This window comes from Tachypleus tridentatus, chromosome 13, assembly GCF_004210375.1.
Source record: "Tachypleus tridentatus isolate NWPU-2018 chromosome 13, ASM421037v1, whole genome shotgun sequence".
Lineage (NCBI taxonomy): Eukaryota > Metazoa > Arthropoda > Merostomata > Xiphosura > Limulidae > Tachypleus > Tachypleus tridentatus.
Window position 1 is genome coordinate 190,847,180 of NC_134837.1, and position 21,624 is coordinate 190,868,803.

At 34.9% G+C, this 21,624-nt stretch overlaps 1 pseudogene across 1 annotated transcript in view; it reads right to left on the bottom strand.

Annotated features, from left to right (window-relative positions):
• Nucleotides 1-21,624, bottom strand: part of LOC143235996 (organic cation transporter protein-like) — a 25,107-nt pseudogene continuing 3,483 nt past the window's right edge. Inside the window, exons 3-11 of the transcript XR_013019419.1 lie at nucleotides 20,166-20,269; nucleotides 16,628-16,782; nucleotides 14,169-14,337; nucleotides 10,097-10,243; nucleotides 9,074-9,165; nucleotides 5,317-5,531; nucleotides 2,671-2,852; nucleotides 1,688-1,827; nucleotides 1-566 (exon numbers count right to left, since the gene is read on the bottom strand). The product of XR_013019419.1 is annotated as an organic cation transporter protein-like (transcript). The remainder of the gene's footprint in view (nucleotides 567-1,687; nucleotides 1,828-2,670; nucleotides 2,853-5,316; nucleotides 5,532-9,073; nucleotides 9,166-10,096; nucleotides 10,244-14,168; nucleotides 14,338-16,627; nucleotides 16,783-20,165; nucleotides 20,270-21,624) is intronic.

A 21,624-nucleotide genomic window follows, 5' to 3' on the forward strand; every position in this document is an offset into this window, starting at 1 on the left:
TGTTTATTTGTCTGACCGTGTGAATTTGTTTTCAAACAGACTAGGATTTATCGATCTCACACATAATTTCTACAAGGAAGCGTAGCTTAGATGCTGCGCATGAAAATTATTTAATAGGGCGTAAAAACTACGGTGAATGTTTAGAAGTTCGCGACTAGTGGGAATATATTTATTATCTCTACAAGTAACAACTAGTAGAATCACTACTCAACCAGATCAACGTATCACCGATAGAACTTAGAATAATAGATTATTTAATTTTGTGTTTAAATTTCTGCGATTTCGTAATTTCTGTAGATTGGAATGATCAATTTCAAGTAAAAAAAGTAAAATATTTTGAGGGAACGTCAACTTTTCCAGGTTTATAGTAAATATAAAATAATGCTTGAACCTTAAAAACTTCATTTCTTGTATGAATATGTGGATCATGTTTCACTAGTTATGCATTCACCCCAGTAGAGTGGTGTGTTTCTGATAGTTATGGATTCACCCCAGTAGAGTGGTGTGTTTCTGAAGACATTGGAGACGAAAATTCCTTTTTCTTTTTAGTATTTCTGGACTTTTCCCTAAAATAAAAATTTAAAAAAAAATCTGTTGTACGACATTTCCTTCATCATGAACATGACTCAAGTTATAATTACGAAACTATATGAAGTGAAAACTCGTTGTCGAGTAACTAAAGAACTATTTTTTGGAGACTTTCGATTAGACTGTTGTGCCTATTTCGTCTTTTAACAAGACGCACAATTACATTTTAACGATATGAATTAAGTAGTATAAGTATTAATGTATATAGTATAAAGTTGCTCTAGTTAACCTCATGTTGTGAAAAAAATTGTGTTATAATTGCTGGAGTTCACCATTATCAGTGTTTCCTCACGACCACACGACAACTAAATTGCTACGCACATCCTCAATAATGGAAATCAAGCCGCTGACGGTCTTAATGATTCTAACAATCGATAGGCCTAAAGCCTTAGTAATTCGTAGCATTGCAAAGTGGCCTAATGCTCCAATATGGCCGATGGTCTAAAAATATCCTACACAGCCTCCTCCCCCCAATAATAAAAACTGTTATCACGCATCCCACACACTGCTTTGATAATATAGCACATGAAAACAAGAAAAAATTCATTTCACACATAGACGGGAAAATGTAAAGGGAACTTTCACCCCCTATCTATTAGAAGCTCGCTGAAATTTCCAGGATGCATTTAAGTGAGTCAATAAATATTTCTTAAGTTGTAAAAGTTAGCAGAGAAATTGCACATTAAAGTTGCCCATTTTATAGAGTGCAAAAGACCAAATCCTTCTAAGTTACGTCATCTTCTGCCAGTAGAATACGCTTATCCGAATTTTGTTACTCGAGTGCATGTAAAAACAATTTTCTTCACACCTATGTCAAAACAGAAGGGAAAAAATCGATATAACTTACCAAACTTTTACATTAATCTTAAACCAAGTCTATATGAACGATACAATGAAGCCGTTTAAAAAAAGGAAAATCGAACAAGCATGGTCATTGCTTGTTTCGTGCGCATTGTAATTCTTATAAATTGCGCTAAAACTAGAAAGGTAACTTATTTATTGTCGTGCTCAGTGAAAGACTTAGAGTTATGTTTAGTACTGTGACCCTAAGTTTCTAGAGTGAAAGGTGTTCCCACACATTACGCTTTGGTGAACTTACCGGTGGAAATGTTCTCCTTGTTCTAGAGTATCCATCAGAATATGCTTGTCGGTTTCTGGAAGCAGCAAGACCAGCAGACCACTGATAACTGAGACAGCTCCGTATAATCCAAATGGAACATTAGGGTGAGTTGCTCTACCCTTAACAGCAGCAGGAAATAATGTTAATGGGAAATACACACTTTTATATATATGTTATAACTGTATAACCTGAGATATTCGAGCTTTACAAGTAAGTGTTCGGTAACTCGTTGCAGTAATATTCTAAATACTTCATAAAAGTGCACTGATTTTAATTGATATTTTAATACTGTAGCACTTAGTACACTAATGTTGAATATTTCTAAGACATTTTGAAAGGTATTGTCAGCAAGTGAGAAACTAAAAGAATTAATAATATATACTGGTATGGATGAATGATATAACAGTTCCTTGAGAAAACTGAAACCAGAAATAAATATATTCCACTACGAGTAAATGATACGTACCAGTTCCTTCATAAACTAAAGCAATAAATAAATAAATGCCACTATGAGTAAATGACACATACCAGTTCCTTGACAAACAAAAACAATAAATAAATATATAACACTCTAGGCAAATTATACATACCAGTTCCTTGACAAACTAAAACAATAAATAAATAAATGCCACTATGAGTACATGACACATACCGGTTCTTTGAACAAGTGAAACAATAAATAAATAAATGTCACTGTGGGTAAATGATACATACCAGTTCCTTGACAAATTAAAACAATAAATAAATATAAGTTACTACAGGTAAATGATACATACCAGTTCCTTGACAAATTAAAACAATAAATAAATATAAGTTACTACAGGTAAATGATACATACCAGTTCCTTGACAAACTAAAACAATAAATAAATATAAGTTACTATAGGTAACTGATACATACCAGTTCCTTGACAAACTAAAACAATAAATAAATATAAGTTTATACAGGCAAATGATACATACCAGTTCCTTGACAAAAGGAGAGGAAATGGAACCAATTCTGGCCACTGTAGAACAACAACCTAGTCCAACATTCCTTACTACCGTGGGAAAGATTTCAGCCGTATATATGTAAATGATGGAGAAAGTTCCTGCGATGAATAGCTTTCCGATCATTAGAAATGTCGTTTTCAACCATTGCATGTCTATGAATTTGTGGAAGAGAAAATGTATTATTTTCTCATTTGATGTAAATATAAACAGCACGTGCAAAGGTGTTCAAGAAAAACTACTTATTTTTCACCAAACCTTTTACACACACTTAAGCACAAAGTTAACATGAGCTAATGGTCTAACATTTTTACTACGGCTTCATTTAAGGGCAAAGATGGACCGATTTAAGATTATTGTTATTCATATTAAAGACAGCTGATTTTAAGTGGCGAGAGTATAAAGTGAAAGGATGTACAAATACATAAATATCCGTTAAGCCTAGCAAACTAGATTAGTAGTTTTTAACTCAAGTTGTCAAAATAGTCATATGGGTGGATGGTCATTATTTATTATTACTTGCCAACGTTTAAGCACGAGTGTGCTAACTTTTATGAACTTATCCCAATTCAAGAGCAATTAGCATCACGTGATCTTAGCTTTAGTAATTCACAAAAATAATAATACTTGATACGGCTCTACCAATTGCATAAAGGTGATGACAAGAAACTGTTAATCTAAGTTCCATGACGTTAATGTAAAAAAAGCTGTTAACAATGTTTTAGACAAAGAAAAAACAAAACTATCACCATGTATTTTACAAATATTGATTGGTTCTGTAAAGTAAGGGTCTGTTCCGAATAATAGTGTTACTAAGCTAATGAGGCCCGGCATGGCCAGGTGGGTTAAGGCGTTCGACTCGTAATCTAAGGGTTGCGAGTTCGAATCCCCGTCGCACCATACATACTTGCCCTTTCAACCGTGGGGGCGTTATAATGTGACGGTCAATCCCACTATCCGTTGGTAAAAGAGAAGCCCAAGAGTTGGTGGTGGGTGGTGATGACTAGTTGCTTTCCCTCTTGTCTTACACTGCTAAATTAGAGACGGCTAGCGCAGATAGCCCTCGTGTAACTTTGCGCGAAATTAAAAAACAAACAAACCAAACTAATGAGGGATACTGTCAAGTGTCATTTTCTTATTTGCTGTGATTTGTTGGAGTGCATTGACAAAATGTCAAGATACCCAATAAAAACATTTTAGGCGTGATAAAGAGGACTAAGTGTGCGACTTAAAGAAATGAAACCAAAACTGGTGGGCAAATTGGTAGCTACACTTATAGAATTTATAAGGAGTTTACAGCAAATACTCATACATTAGTTAGCCAGGCTGCGTTTTTTGTTCAACTTGGGGTATTATGGTGAGTAGCAGTCGTACGCACAATCTTTTTCTGATCGAACCTTTTTTTTTTTCACCTAAGGTTTTTGTGATTAGATATTAATTATAACAGTCTTCATGCTGCTACTGCTTGCATTTTGTGCACGTGAACGGGTAAACTGTTTTACCACATTCATTGTTTGTTTGTTTGTTTTGGAATTTCGCACAAAGCTACTCGAGGGCTATCTGTGCTAGCCGTCCCTAATTTAGCAGTGTAAGACTAGAGGGAAGGCAGCTAGTCATCACCACCCACCGCCAACTCTTGGGCTACTCTTTTACCAACGAATAGTGGGATTGACCGTCACATTATACGCCCCCACGGCTGGGAGGGCGAGCATGTTTAGCGCGACGCGGGCGCGAACCCGCGACCCTCGGATTACGAGTCGCACGCCTTACGCGCTTGGCCATGCCAGGCCTACCACATTCATATGCCCCGCAGTTTGGGTCTCCTCTTGGCTCACTAGTAAACTATGGAGCTTATGGGCAAAATTCAAGGTTTAATTCTTGCGAAGGAAATAACACAGGTATTCCATTGTTCAATTTTAGGGTTACTCAAATAAACTCACAGTTTAAGTCTCAGACCGTCAGATTGAGATTTTACTTTAATAACTAAAAAGATGCATTTAGAAATAGAAAAACCTTTTTTATATCATTAAAAAAACTTAATATCTTATGCCTATGAGACTAGTAAGCCAATTGTAGTCAGATTTTTACATATTGAGTGCTATTTCTGGGAAGTATTATTTTTATATACATCTTCAAATAAATATCATACAGCTTTGTAAAAACTTGTATACTAAAATATTATTTAATAAGTTCTTAGAAACAAACCGGAATTTGTAAATTTAGCTGTTCAGTATGCGTGTGTGGGTAGGTTGACCAGGTCAAAGACACCAAGGTTCGTATAAAGATGTCCCTAATGTTAAAGTACTGACTGTCCCGCTTATAACGCGTCCACAGCTGAAGGCGAAAAGAGAGTGTCTTTAGACACCATTTCACAAACACATGCCCCCTCTCTCTCTCCACACCTCACTTTGTTAATAAAGAGGGAATATTTGCTAAGTAAATTAATATTTAAACAAAAATGTTTTTCCCCTTCAACAGCTTTAGGGAAACGTTTTTATGCTTTTGGTATAATTTGAGACATTAGTTAGTTATTATGCATACAAGTAATATAAATATTTGATTGTGTAAGTATATGGATTACAATAAAGAACGGTAATTGAATGAAAACACACCACTTACCAGCTGGGACAATGATGGCTAAAAAGCAGACCACACCTCCACTAACTAAAGAAGTCAAAAGTGGCATTTTACGGCCGTAATATCTGAGAGAAAACATCACAATTATAATGGCCGGAATCTCAACCACACCAGAAATAAAGAAGTTTAGGAAAGGGTCTCCACTGAGTTCATTAGTGTTCAGTGTTATTCCATAGAATATAAATGCCGTTACGACCCTGAAAATTCAAAACCTTACTCATAGTTGTTATTAACACTTAGCATTTGTAGCACACACTGAAAAATAACTTAATGCATTCACATGTAAACAAACGATAAAAGGTGCTTTTACTTTGCATTATCAAAAGCACTAGAAAGTGGAAAAATATATATAGTTACAAGTGTTTCTAATGACAAATCCCTCAATTAAACAATAGTTTATTCATTAAATGGTTTTAAGTTTTAACCTTAAAAAAATCCAGTAGTTATTAAGGCTAATAAATTTTAGTGCATGTTGTAGCAACCTTTGAAACATGATTACATATCCTTAGAAAACAAAGCTCTGAAAAATCGTTTATATTAACATGAACTAACTACCAATAAAACGCACTTTGATAACTCAAAGTAGAAGAAGAGAGTTAATTTAATATAAAGCTTAGTTTATATAACTTAAAACTATTACGGTTTGTATTTCGCGCAAAGCTACTCGAGGGCTATCGGCGCTAACCGTCCCTAATTTAGTAGTGTAAGACTAGAGGGAAGGCAGGTAGTCATCACTACTCACCGCCAACTCTTGGGCTACTCTTGTAACAACGAATAGTTGGATTGGCCGTCACATTATAACGCTCCCACGGTTGAAAGGGTAAACATGTTTGGTGTGACGGGGACTCGAACCCGGGACCCTCAGATTACGAGTCGAGTGCCTTAACCATCTGGTCATGCCAGGACGAAACTATTATAAGGCTAAAAAATCAAACAGTTAAATATTAGCTACTTTGGTTCTCCTGGTAGTTTGTTTTTTTATAAATGATTTCGTATTTGCATGACTTTCTCTGTGCTTAACGTAAACCTTAAAGTTTTCCTGTAACTTACATAACAAAATAATTCTAGTAATTGACACTTTGTTGCAAATATGTAAAAAAAACGTACATATAAAATAAACTAATTACACGTGAAAAGCGACACGATGTTATTTTAAACTAATAAAGTGGTTACACGTGCAAAAGCCCTCAGTGGCTTAGCGGTATGTCTGCGGACTTAAAACGTTAAATTCCAGGTTTCGATACCTGTGGTGGGCAGAGCACAGATAGCCAATTGTGTAGCTTTGTGCTTAATTCAAAACAACAACACGTGAAAATCGACACGATGTAATTTGAAACTAACTACACATGAAAGGCGACACGATGTTATTTTAAACTAATTGCACGTGAACAGCGACACGATATTATTTGAAACTAATAAACTAATTACAAGTGAAAAGCGACACAATGCTATTTTAAACTACTAAACTAATTACAAGTGAAAAGCAACACGATGTTGTTTCAAACTACTAAACTAATTACAAGTGAAAAGCGACTCGATGGTATTTTAAACTAATAAGGAATGGCTACTACTACCACACATTTCATTTTTGTTCTGAACACCCCCGACGCCACTCAATGAAACCAAGGACTCCTAAGCAACCTGTACCTGTCCTACAACCTGATGGAATATCCACTTCGCCCACAGTCACCCCGCAAACTGAAAATCAATCATCAAACAAGTATACCCAAACGGATTTCGGTAACAAAATATCCCAGAGCACACAAACCACCACTGAAGAGTCTGAAACTTGTGAAACCTCTGCTTCGACCGACAATATCAAAACAGCAGACGCGGTTTCTCAAACAAAGACAGCCATGATTCATCAAGAAACCCAGTATCCTGAAGATATACGATTCACGAGAGCATCCAACAAGTTATCACTGAAAGATCTCCAGTTTAGAAACACTCTGCCTAGAAACAAGAATTTCATCCTCTCTCCTCCTTCGCCCAAGCTAAAATCAGACCCACGCATCTCAGATGATCCGCCATGTCCTTCAGAACATTCGTTTTCTTAGTTCTAAACGCATCCTAGTTGCAATCTATGTGTATTAATATCATTTGCACATCTCTTTGTTATTGTAAGTGTTATTGTATGTCTCTTGTAATTAATCCTTGTTTTTTCTTTCCTTACAGCTCTTCTTCCGGGCACGGTCAGAGACTTTATTCGGCGCCCGGGTCGTGAAAGTGGGTTTTCTCGGGGTACTCCCGTTTCTCCCCACAGCTAAATTTCCGTTTCATAGGATCTACAGATCCCAGTCTTGAAAAGAGGTCCGTCAAATTAGTTTTTAAATTTTATGTGTTTAAAGTCCAGTTATTCAGAGTCATTAGTCTTAATTTTGTCGGCGTACTTTGTTTGCATCTCTCTGCTCCCTTCACTTTGACTGTAACCACACCACGTAATTCTTCGGATGCTTGTGAATGTTGTGCTGAACCTTCTCCCTTTGTTCTTCGTTTTCTCTCCAGCTCGCCGGCCTGCTTCTCAGCTGTTTCCTGACGCTCCCCACTCAGATACACATATCTGTCAACTTCAAGGTCATTAGTGACCATCGCTCTTGATTTACAATAAACAAACACTCCAATTCACTTAATTATCTCCGTGATCAGTTGACTAATTTATTCTTGCCTCGTGTGGGGTGAAGAAAAACAATAGTTTCTGACCTTTGGGGAACGATATGATAAATTAACCTAAATATTTACCAAGTTCTTCTCTCTTAAACTACTAAACTAATTTCACGTAAAAAGCGACATGATGTTATTTTAAACGACTAAACTAATTACACGTGAAAAGCGACACGTTGTTATTTTAAACTACTAAATTAATTACAAGTGAAAAGCGACACGACGTTATTTTAAACTACTAAACTAATTACAAGTGAAAAGCGACACGACGTTATTTTAAACTACTAAACTAATTACAAGTGAAAAGCGACACGACGTTATTTTAAACTACTAAACTAATTACAAGTGAAAAGCGACACGACGTTATTTTAAACTACTAAACTAATTACAAGTGAAAAGCGACACGATGTTATTTTAAACTAATAAACTAATTACAAGTGAAAAGCGACACGATGTTATTTTAAACTACTAAACTAATTACAAGTGAAAAACGACACGACGTTATTTAAAACTAATAAACTAATTACAAGTGAAAAGCGACACGATGTTATTTTAAACTACTAAACTAATTACAAGTGAAAAGCGACACGATGTTATTTTAAACTACTAAACTAATTACAAGTGAAAAGCGACACGATGTTATTTTAAACAACTAAACTAATTACAAGTGAAAAGCGACACGATGTTATTTTTATAAATTGATTTTTCATTGCTAGAAACCTAACGTTTTGTTGAATCATAATATTTAACGTTAACTAAAACAATATAAATAACAGAAAAATGAGAATATTATTTTAAAAAAGTCGATACTTACCGTATAAAGAACAGATACAAAGTCGATACTTACCGTATAAAGAACAAATACAAAGTCGATACTTACCGTATAAAGAACAGATACAAAGTCGATACTTACCATATAAAGAACAGATACAAAGTCGATACTTACCGTATAAAGAACAGATACAAAGTCGATACTTACCATATAAAGAACAGATACAAAGTCGATACTTACCATATAAAGAACAGATACAAAGTCGATACTTACCGTATAAAGAACAAATACAAAGTCGATACTTACCATATAAAGAACAAATACAAAGTGATTTTTCTGAGAATTGGTTTTCTGAGAAGATCAAACAGATTTACATGTTTTTTATCGTCTTTGTCTTCCTTCAAAAAAAAAAGTTTCAAAGTTAGTTCCTTGCAAAATATTTTTGTGGTGAAATCAACTAAAATTATTTTTGTCTTACTTTGATCTTTGTGCAAATTATATAATCTACTTCATCATATTTGTAAAAGAAGAGATTCCAAAATGTTCAATTATAATTTTTATTGAACGCAAGTTGAAAATCATTTAATCAGATGTTCACTGGGAAAATGAAAAAATATGGGAAGAGACACTGGTTTAATATACCTTTAGATATTTAAGTTTATTTACTTATTTTCATTCTGTGTGTTTGTTTTCTCACAGCAAAGCCATATTGGGCTATCTGCTGAGTCTAGCAAGAAGAATCGAACCCCTGATTTTAGTACTGCAAGTCCCTAGACTTATCACTGTACTAGCGGGGGACTTTTCATTCACTCATAAGTATATAAAACATTGTTAAAAACAAAATGGCGGCCCGGGATAACCAGATGGGTTAAGGCGTTCGACTCTTAATCCGAGGGTCGCGGGTTCGAATCCCCATTGCACCAAACATGCTTGCCCTTTCAGCCATGGAGGTGTTATAATGTGACGGTTAATCCATTAATCGTTGGTAAAAGAGTATCCCAAGAGTTGGCGGTGGGTGGTGATGACTAGCTGCCTTCCCTCTAGTCTTACACTGCTAAATTAGGGACGGCTAGCGCAGATAGCCCTAGAGGAGCTTTACGCGAAATTCAAACCAAAACAAACCAAATCAGTGAGACAACTTCTGAGTTTTAATTACTTTCGGCGTTTGGAAAACTTTTCTAAAGTACATGAAACGTGCTACACTTTGCCCGATGTGTGGCAAGGGGTTGTTATATCGTATTCAGCTTGAAATCATTCCTTAGTCAGTTTGTTCTCGCCATTAGTAAAAATAAACAAATACTTATTTTACTCATTATCAACTCCAGTTACCGTTTGCGATATTTTTCTAATATTTTGTAAGGACGTTTCAACGTCTGAACATTCTCTTCCATTTATCTTCATAATTTTCCTCGTGACTTCTTCAGCTTTCTTCATCTTCCTTGAGAAATTAGCCACCTAGGTGATTCTGGAATCAACCTATAAAAAGAAAGAAGTGATTTTTCTATACAATTTGTTCCTTTTATCCCTTAGTTAATACAGGAAGGATCTTCAACAGAGTATGTGATGTGAAAACACGAAACAAAAAAAACCATTAACACTTTTCTGGTGTGTGGTGTACTTCAGATCTTGTTACATTTCGCTCTAACGATCAGTGGAGAATGTTTGAAAGGTTGTATAACGAGTTTCAACTTCCTTTTAGGCATATCTTTGAATTTCACTGAGTTTAATTATTCCTGTAATAAATACAACATTTCGAATAGTAACTTAGATACGAAAATGAATCTAACAACGAATCTCCTATTCTGGCAATTCCTACTAAACATGTTTTTTAGCCCCATGTAAGGTAAAATGTGAACTAGAGTCCTTTTATTATTATTTATCAAAACAGCTTGATTAAAAGATATGTAATCTTTAATTCGATTGTGGAGGCTGCGGCGTACCGATAATATGGTGGTCTAATATAACATTTTATGAAGCTCTTTTACTACGTATTTTAGGCATAGATACCCCAGTTGTTTTGCGCCATAAAACGCCAAACCAACCCACCCACCCACTACGTATTTTAATATATCATACATGGCAAGCTAAATCGTTGTTATAAAGCAATGACGATCAACTCGCTTCTCTCACTTCATTTTACAAATCAAGCACCTGAGAATCAGTCATGTGATCTGAAATGCAAATGATTGGTCATTAAGCCAAGGTTATATGTAGTTGTTACTTTTAAGTAAATAATAGAATGCGCAATGCTCCAAACTGTTTATAGATAGATCTTAAATCAAACACCTGAATATGTGACTCGTGTGGAGAGCCATCATATGAGTAAAAACCAGCCAATCACAGTGTGCTGTCACTAATCCTCTAAAGTATCCCAAAATTACTATATTTCAGGATGTGAACCTGCTTCTATGTCAGTGGTTCCTCATACATTTAGGTGAAGCAGTTATCATCCACAGTAGTTCACCAATTGTGCTCCGTCAGGCTAGAAAGGCCTGCTCTAAGAATAAATAAAACGTTCACAACTGAAACCAACCGTTGTGTGATGGTACAAATTGTTAAAAAATATTTTGTAAGCCCAGCCTACATACCAACCGTCCAATGAGACGCATTTTGCAAATAACAAGACAACAAGTTCGTTTCCAACTGTGCCAAAAATGTAGCCAGAGAAACAACAAATACTGGGTAATATTATATATACAGTGCTGGCCAAAATCTTAAGGCCAATTAATATAAAAAAAAAATATGCATTTTGCGTTGTTAGACTCAACACTTATTTGAGTAGAGCTTCGAAAGATGAAAATAAGAAAAGGGAAAATAAAAATAAAAAACGTTTTTAGCATTTAATAGGGAAAATGTGAACACTATAAAATTAGCCTAAATACTAGCTGGTCAAAAGTTTAAGACCACACAAAAAAGAAGTCCTAAACAGGATAGGAAATGCTCAACAAGAGGTCTCAGTAGTGAGTTGTACGGCCGTCATTATGAATAATTTCAAACATTCGCTTTGGCATGGTCGTTATAAGCATTTGCGGAAGGCTGGCTGGAATGTTATTCCAAGTGGTGAAGATGGCTTCACGAAGATCATGCACTGTTTGTAATTGACATCCATTTCTATAGACTTCCCTTGCCATCACCCCCAAACGTTTTCAATGGGGTTCAGTTCGGGTGAACACACTCGATGGTCCAAAAGAATCACGTTATTCGCCATGAAAAAGTCATTTGTCCTGCGGGCATTGTGGATTGCAGCATTGTCCTGCTGAAAGATCCAGTCATTTCCACACAAGGGAGGGCCTTCAGTCAATAAGGATGCTCTCTCCAACATGACAATGTAGCCAGCTGCTGTTTGATGCCCCTGTATAACCCGAAGCTCCATTGTTCCATGGAAGGAGAAAGCACCCCAGATCGTGATGGAACCTCCTCCACTGTGTCCTGTAGAAAATGTCTCCGGTGGAAATTCTTATCGTGCCAGTAATGTTGGAAGCCATCTGGACCATCCAGGTTAATTTTTTTCTTCTCTGAGAACGAAATCTTTGTCCACTTTTCTACGTCCCATATTTGGTGCTTCTCAGCAAAGTTTAACCGAGCTGTTTCGTGGTGTGGAAGGAGGCGTGGTCTTTGAAGACGTTTAAGGTTTTTAAAGCTGTTCTCTCATAGATGACATCTTATTGTTCTTGAGCTGCATTCTGCATCCGTAAAGGCCTTAATCTGGTTCGACGATCGGCTGGTGTCTTGCCGGACAACCCGTCGAATCCTCCTCCTCAACGCCGACGAAATTTTCTTGGGCCGACCACTTGAAATTCTCGTTCCGTATCCCTAAGGGTCTTTTAAGAAATTTGTAACAGCAGTTTTACTAAGTCCAATATTTCACCAGCGATGGCACGTTGAGAGAGATCTTGCTTTTGTAGCTCGACAATTCTGCCACGTTCAAACTCTGTCAACGTTTTAGCCTTTGCCATGTTTTTACCCAATGTAACACGGGAGATATCAGTGGGAGATGTTAACAACGATAATGCTTGAACACAAATTACTAAATTTCGTTACGTGTTTACCAATTAACGCTTCGTTTCAGTGTTGTCTTAAACTTTTGACCAGCTAGTATTTAGGCTATTTTCAAAGTGTTTACATTTTCCCTATTAAATGCTAAAAAAGTTTTTCATTTTTATTTTCCTTTTTCTTATTTTTATCTTTTGAAGCTCTACTCAAATAAGTGGTTGAGTCCAACAACATAAAATGCATATCTTTTCTTTATGTTCATTGGCCTTAAGAATTTGGCCAACAGTGTATATATATATATATGAGTGGTACTTCATCTTGTAACCAGATAATAAACGTATCCTCATTTATAGCCAATCTAAAATTAGATACAACCCTATTTTTAAACAGAAACTTTACACGTATAGTGTAACTCGATGTAAGGTGAGTTTGGTGTGAGAATGAATATGCACTGGTATATTAACCACACTTTAAATTTTGCCATATCGTGCCATATATGCTACCTATTGTAGGGGCAGCGTTATCAAACTATTTCTGCGGTATTTGGCTCTGACTTCAGTCTAATAAATAATAACACCCCTTCTTCACTATTCTAAACTAGTTGAAACGTTCGTTGAAGACAAGATTGAGCAGATGAAGTAATCAACACAATTATCCATGTTTAATCCCAATAAGGATGCTTAGGAGGTTGTTAAGAGATGTGTTACATCCATTAATTATAGACGTTCTTAGGAAGGGTCAAGGATAACTTAGGATCTGTTTTAAGCATACAACACGTTGTTGTTGTCCTCGCTCCATATTGAAGTAAAATACCATGAATTATGAATGTAATTTCCAAAATATGTTAATTTATGGACAAAAATAAACAGTGACGTAACTTGACTTTGTGAGGACAAAATAACACAAGATTTTTAACCACTGTTCTTAACAATAGGGAAAGGGTGAAGAGGCTGGAGGGTAAGGTCTCTAGGTAACGCGGACTTCATCAGACCGGTCATTAGGTTCATTAGGTGGTTGTGACCGTAGAGATGAATGATGAATCATTCTCATTTCAGAGCGTGCGATGAATAATCAGATATCTGATTTGTATACAAAGCCATAGCTTAAGTGTTATAAAGTTTAACTATCTGTTTGTTTGAAGTTAAGCACAAAGCTACCCTTGCTCTGCCCACCACTAGTATCGAAACCCAGTATCTACTAGTTTAAGCACGTAGACATACCGCTGTGACACTGTGGGGCTAACTATATATTGTACTGACGGTTCTATCTATATAACAAATATGTATATATTTGTTGGTAATAAGCATTATCACTATTTACTTTGATGATATAAGTTGGTGTTCATATTTTTAGCCAAATAATAGGATAATTAATCATCACAAAGTTTCTGTCTAAAATAGTTTCTTACCACCAAATGTATCCTAGAGCAAGTGCGGGCAGAGTGATCGCCAGTTGAATTAGGAACCAATCTCGAATCAGCCATGCTATCCCAGGTAGAATCATACAGCCCAATGAGAATCCAAACGATCCACCAACTCCTAACCAGGTCCGATGATCAGGCCCAACACATTCCATTACTAGCAGATAATAAGAACATAGTAATACCATTAGGGATAAGAACATTAGTCGAAGGAGGTTTTATTGTTATACAATATTTGTGAACGACATTGTAATTCAGATCATTTGTATTGTAGCATATATAAACTAATTTATTTAATTGGTACTAATTTTTAAGTCATCTGTCTATCTTAGTTTCAGTTTCTGTCACTCTTAACATTCTGCCTATTTCAAGCGTTTCTGAATCGTCAAATGTTTTTTTGCTGTCATATTTAACGTATTGTTAGAGCTTAAATTACTATCAAAATAAAGTATGGTACACTAGAGATCCTAGAACAACAATAAGTCACTTTTTGGAATTTTAGAAAGATTCGGTGGAATGACCTATGAAACGTTAAACGAACAGAAATTCTGTTTCACTTGGTCGTGATCAATGCGTATTATTTGCACTTCTCAAACAAATGAAAAAGTAATTTGACAACTAATTTTGTTTGTTTGTTTTTATATCAAAACCACGTGAGGTTATATGTTATGTCAACCTCCAGGAATCGAGTCCCGGATCTTAGCATTATAAATCCGATATCCTAATGGTGGCCAAAGAAAAAAAAACAAGTATATTGAACATCAGATTTCATTGAAAGTAAAGATATAAATAGTTGGTCCCTGAGAATTTTTGGCCAAATGAATGTCACGTGACTTGCCTATGATTGTTTCATAATGGCAGTACACACAACAATGTGTAGCATAGTAACAAACGAATCGTATGATCAAATATGCAGACATGATTGTTTTATAATGTTAACCCGAGAGTAAACACAGAAAACTCCCTAAATAAAATAGTGTTTGTTTATAACTATCAAATATGCCATTTTTGCATTGTAGATCTCCAAATATGATTGAAAAACTATTCAACAATATCAAAAAACATGATCGAGCGCTCTTGTCTCGTAATTCTAATTAAGAACCAATAGAAACAGCTGTTTAATCAGCAAGCATTAATAAGGAATTACTGGACTGTATAGACAAATGTCTCGTTCTTGAATATAATTAAGTTTGTGAAAATAATATTTAATAAAAGAAAAAATTAAGACGGTGTGTTAAAAAACATTATTATAAATAATTATTCTAGAACACAATAAACGCTGAAATTTGGGTACTTTGTTGAATAACGGTTTAAACTGTTTGATGCCCCTCGCAAGTACAGCGGTAAGTCTACGGACTTACAACACTAAAATCAGTGATTCGATTTTCCTCCATGCGCTCAGCAGATAGCCCGACGTGGCTTTGTTGTAAAAACAAACACACTTAAAATGTAGACTTTCAGGATCAGTTTGCCTTTTAGCATCATAACTATTTCTATACTTCAAACTTATATTTATTTTTAATAAACTTTTAAATTGTTTTCTCCGACTACGTCAAAAATTTCTATTTATTGCACGAATGCATTTAATATTGATAATATAATTAATCACGTCTTTTGATATAGTTCAAGCTTTCTGAGCTGAGAAACATTTATCTGTAAGCTTGCTTATTATTTAAACGAGGATTTGAGTTCTAGCATGATTGGGCATGTTTGTTTATGTGAAGTAATAATACACTCCAGTTTTAGTTAATGGTTTGTATATGAAATACGTCATTTTAAACAGTCTGTCAACTTCATTAGTACTTCGTCATTCATCAGACGATCTTAATGAAGTATTTTAATTAATGTTGAAATGTTGCATTCGGTAATAATGGCTATCATCATGCACGTTTACAAAGAGTCTTTCAGTTGTGGAAGTGTTGTAATGTAAAAATGAATAACATTTCCCATTGGACAAAGTAGCCCAATAGTTGGCGGTGAGTGATGTTGTTAACTAACTTCCTATCTTATAGACTATTGCTTCTAACTTAAGACTGGTTAGTATATGTAGCTCTGGAATAGCTTAACAACAACAAATACAAAGAAAAACCTGTGAATCGTATATTTTTGTGGAGAGATAAAAGCGAGGAATATCAGTTTTGATTATCAAACTAAGTATACACAGCGAAAACCATAATTATCGCTTTCGACAATTCTAAACAGCTAAACATACAGTGATGTCCTCCTAGTGAGACAGCAGTATATTTCCGAACTTTCAACGCTAAATTTGGAATTCGATTTCCCGTAGTGGATACAGCAGCTAGCCCATTGAGGCTTTGCTCTAAAACAAACAAACAGTTACAGCAAATGCATACATCACATTACAAATTGCGCACTTAAATTATGCCTAGTCACACATTTCTCCAGTTAGAATTTATAATGCCCAAAATTGCAAATGATATACTAACTATAAATAAACGCTGTCGTAAAAAGTCCAGAATTCCCAAGTCCTATAAAGAACCGAGCAATGAAAAACACTGTGAATGTCGGTGCAAAAACTCCTAAAAGTCCTGCAACAATCAGAATGACGTAACACAGCATAATTATTGGTAGACGTCCAAATCTGAAATAAACATGTGTAGCAATCAGTGCAAATAACCCACAGATAACCCTAAAAATAATAATATAACAATATAATATTATTATTCCAAATCAAAAGTAGATTATATATAAAAGTCAGGTGCAAAAGGTAACTTAGAGTTAATGAATACAATTTAATATAACGAAATGAGTAAAATAACATCAAGTGATATCTCAGTATACAGTCATTATAACTCATTGGGATGTCATATGAATAACCTCATGTTCTCTCTTAAAACCAAAACACAATCATGAAGTGTGGCCATCTCAGGAGACTTTAGTTAGTCCTAAGTCCTTATACTGAGCTAACAATCCAAAATAATCATAAATGTGAAATTTCATAAAATTAAAAAATAAATATGTTTTAAGCCTTAACACTTAACACACAAAATGTATCATATCTACATGATGTGTTAAAAACACTGCATTCCATAACAGCGGGTGCAGCCAATCAAAAAATACTTTGGACCTCAATGCCAGAGATAATATTTTCAGTTTTACCATGGGTGAAAAAATAAGCCTGTAACGTATAAGCGTGTTGTATCCTACATTTGCAAAAGCTATTTGTGTATTTACTGTTAGAAGAAACAAAAATCCCAATAATTTATAAATAATTTTATTTATTAATATTAATAAATATGAATTAATTTAAACCCACCAGTAACGTAAAAATTACATTTTTATGATAAATTTTGTAATTTTCTGAAACAAATGTCGTTCGTTTATATAATATTAAATAATCAATTGTACAATTTGTTTAATTGAATGTCTTTGGAAACCTGTCGAATAGGATTAATAATTTGATTTTGATTTTTTTATCTGAAAAAATAAAAAAATAAAATCTGGAAAGCCTAAAACCCCCGACGCTGCTAGATAAACAGATGCTTAAACCTCACCAACTTAAGGGTGTTTTGATACTCCGCTTTAACTACCCAATAAAGAGAAAACAAAGAAAAGAGACGGTTTAACTTAGTCAACTGATATATCTGTCCGCTATACAACAGAGTTCCAAAGTTTGAATTACAACACACAATTACAATGATAAAAACACTTTACGAAATGATTAAAAAACTAAAAATGGTTTTAGTTTGTTGAATACATCTGTGGCGACTCAATTGCCATTTATTAACAAAGGTACGACAAAACTACTTGGTTTGTTGTTCAAGCTTTTATCATCAAAACTTTGGTTTTATTAACGTTATATAACAAGAGTTCATTCACAACCGTTATGCTGTTATTATGAGCTGAAGGTTACAGAATCTGTCGGTACTCTAAATATTCGGATAAAACAACTGCGTATTTTGTTTCTTTTGTTTAGAAAAGTTAGTCCCAGGAAAAAATGTAATAAGATTATACTTGTAAAATAAGATGAAACACATGACAATGTTATGGCATTTGTTCATTTCTTCTTACATGAAGGTATTATTTAGTACGATGTCCAAAATATATATGAGTTTAAATAAACGTAAAGCACGTGCTTTTCTTAGAATGCATTTCATTGGACATGTTGACTTGATAACATAATCAGGAATAACGTACTGAAACTAAAAATGGAGGTAGAAGAAGTCCATAAGAAGGCAAAGGCAGGCGAAGACCATCAGGAAAAACAGAGTAGAAACGTTCATAAAGGAAAGAAAAAGACGAGAAAAGTCCATGAGAAAGGATATCAGCAAATTTGTTATAGAGTTTTAATAATGATCTTAGGTTAATTTTTTCAACTGTTTTCTTGTTCAAGTAAGTATCACCTTATACACACAATCGGTCAGACATATAGATAAGAGACTTCTGCGGTTTAGTCATAACATCCCATTCATTTGGAATGTGGACCAGAGAGAAGACAACACGCCACTTAAAGCATTACTCTGAACCGAATGTGGATTTTTGTTCGTTGTTTTTTAATTTCGCGCAAAGCTACACGAGAGCTATCTGCAATATCCGTCTCTAATTTATCAATGTAAGTCTAGAGGTAAGGAAGCTAGTCATCAACACACACCGCCAACTCTTGGGATACTCTTTTATCAACGAATAGTGAGATTGACCTACACATTATAACGTCCCCACGGCTGTAAAGATCCTCGCATTGCGAGTCGAATGCCTTAACCACCTGGCCATTCAAGTCATTTCGAATGTGGAAAATGTTTGGTTTTAGTCTTAGCAAAACTGAAAATTCGAAGCGTATTGTAAGCTTAACCTTTCAAATCCTACAACGTCTACCTCAGTCCAAATTACAGTATAAAACGTGTAAAATATCCTTCGAAATAGCTGAAAGAATAATAAAAAATCAAAAGGGTACTAAAAAAGGTTGTGTACTCATTAAGTTTCATAGCTATTATGAGATATTTGAATGTCAAATATCGCCAGTAATTCTTTGTATATTTTAATCGGTAGTTTGTCTTATTTCTATTGTAATAATTAGCTCAAAGAGCCTTATTTTCATACCTTCAATATATTTTCTAAATTTTGGGGTAATTGAATCCGTTCAAGTATTTTCTAGACTCGGTTCTAAAAGGGACTTATTACTGTGTCGGACTGTCTTCCCTCTAATTTAAAAGTTTAAAACTAGAATAATTAGTACACATCAGTTTTGAGTAACTTTGTGCGAATATCCAAGACAAACTAAATATTGATGAAGAAAACTCCTTGCTATATGGAACAAGGGGCCAAAATGACTTGAAACAATATCATAGGATTACAGATAGTTTGTGGATAAGCTACAACGAAATGCACGCGATTACACGCAAAAAACGTTCTTATCGAGCAAAACTAGAACTGTTAAAAAGTCTTTGTGATTAAGTAGATTTGTGAGTCTTTCAACTTTCTTATTTCATATATAGCATATACATTTTATAAATTATGCTGTATATTTGAAAATTAACTGCAATCAATATTACAATTTGCATAGAAATAAATGTTGTGTATGTTGAGGAGATTTATGAAAATAAAACTGAAAACTTGGCAATGGAATGCTTTACAGTAATTTCGGGCACGGCATGGTCAGGTGGTTAACGGACTTGACTCGTAATCTGAGGGTCGCTGGTTCGAATTCCTGTCACACCAAACATGCTCACCCTTTCAGCCGTGGGGGCGTTATAATGTGACGGTCAATCCCACTATTCGTTGGTAAAAGAGTAGCCCAAGAGTTGGTGGTGGGTGGTGATGATTAGCTGCCTTCCCTCTAATCTTACACTGTTCAGTTAGGGACGGCTAGCACAGATAGCCCTCGTGTAGCTTTACTCAAAATTCAAAACAAACCAAACCAAATTAAACAGTTTCAATATATTTTATGAGTGTTGTTTTTGGTCGTTTCGGTGTTATACATTCCATAATAATTAATAGTTTTGTGACAAACTATCAAAAGTAACCTACCTGTCTGATGCTTGTCCCAACACTAATACAGCCACCAAAAATCCCAACATATTTGCTGACTGGCTGAGGGAAATTAGCCAGTTGTTCTCACACACCAAATTCCACTTCAACAATAATAGCATTCATTAGTGTTCTCGTAAAGTCAATAAACAATCAACAAAACATTAATAACCGAACTAAAGTTGTTATATATTTATATTAACATAAAACCAAAAATAATTTATATATATATACGTATCTAGGTTTTAATCGATAACTAAACATTTTATTTTGTTCCAAAAATATTTATCAGAAATAGGCTTTAAGTATATAGCAATATATTACTTAACTACAGCTCTAATGGAAGTTCATTAATTAGTGGACATTATCAGGGGTTTCCATTTTATATTCGTATATAATTATATATTAAGTTGTTCAAAAAATAAAGATGGAGTTTTACACGAAAATTTTTGTCATTTATAGAGATAAGAAACCTGCCTTTTTTACGACTTCATCCATGCCACTGAAATACTAAAGTTTTTCTCTGTTCATTAGTTCTTTTATTCTTTTCTAAAATTTTCCAATATTTCAGACCTTTATAATTAATGATGGATAAAAAGTTGTGCATCATTTCTTGCATGTATTCAAACTTGGTCATAATACGTCACAAACAGCTTGTAATATCGACCAAGCATGGAGCGAAGGAACCACCTCAGAACTTACAGTACAACGTTGGTTCCTAAACCTTCGTAATGAAGATGTGAGTGATGAAGATAAGGTCAGACGACGTCCTTCTGATGTCGAAAACGATCAATTGACAGCATTAGTGGAAAGAAACCCGCGCTAAACTCTTCCAAAAATGACACAGAAATTGGGTATTAGCATTTTTACAATTTTGAAGAATCTCGAGAACATTGAAATAGTGAGAAAGCTTGACAAGTGGGTTCCGCACTAACTCAGTAAGAATCAGAAAAATCGTTGTTTTGAACTGTGGTCTATGCTGATTTTGCCCAACAGAAATGACCCATTTCTTGATTTAATTGTCACCTGCGACGAAAACTGGATCCTTCACAACAACAGAAAGCGATATGTGATGAGGCTCCAAAACATTTCCAAAAAACAAAGTTTCACCAACAGAAGATGGTCACTGTGGTCTGCGGCCAGTATTATCCATTACCGCTCGTTCAACCAGGGCCACAATATCACTGCAGAGGTTTACTGTCAAGAATTGGAAGTAATGCATAGAAAGTTCCCTGAAAAACATACCAGTATTAGTCAATCGAAGAGAACCAATCTTGCTTCATAATGTTGCTCGGTCACATGTTGTTGAAATGATACTCCAGAAGCTCAACAAATTGGGCTACGAAACATTACCTTATCCTCCTTACTTCCAAGACCTGTCGTTTACTAACTACCACTTTTTTCAAGCACTTGGACAACTTTTTAAAGAACAAAATATTCGACAAGATAGTATCAGCAG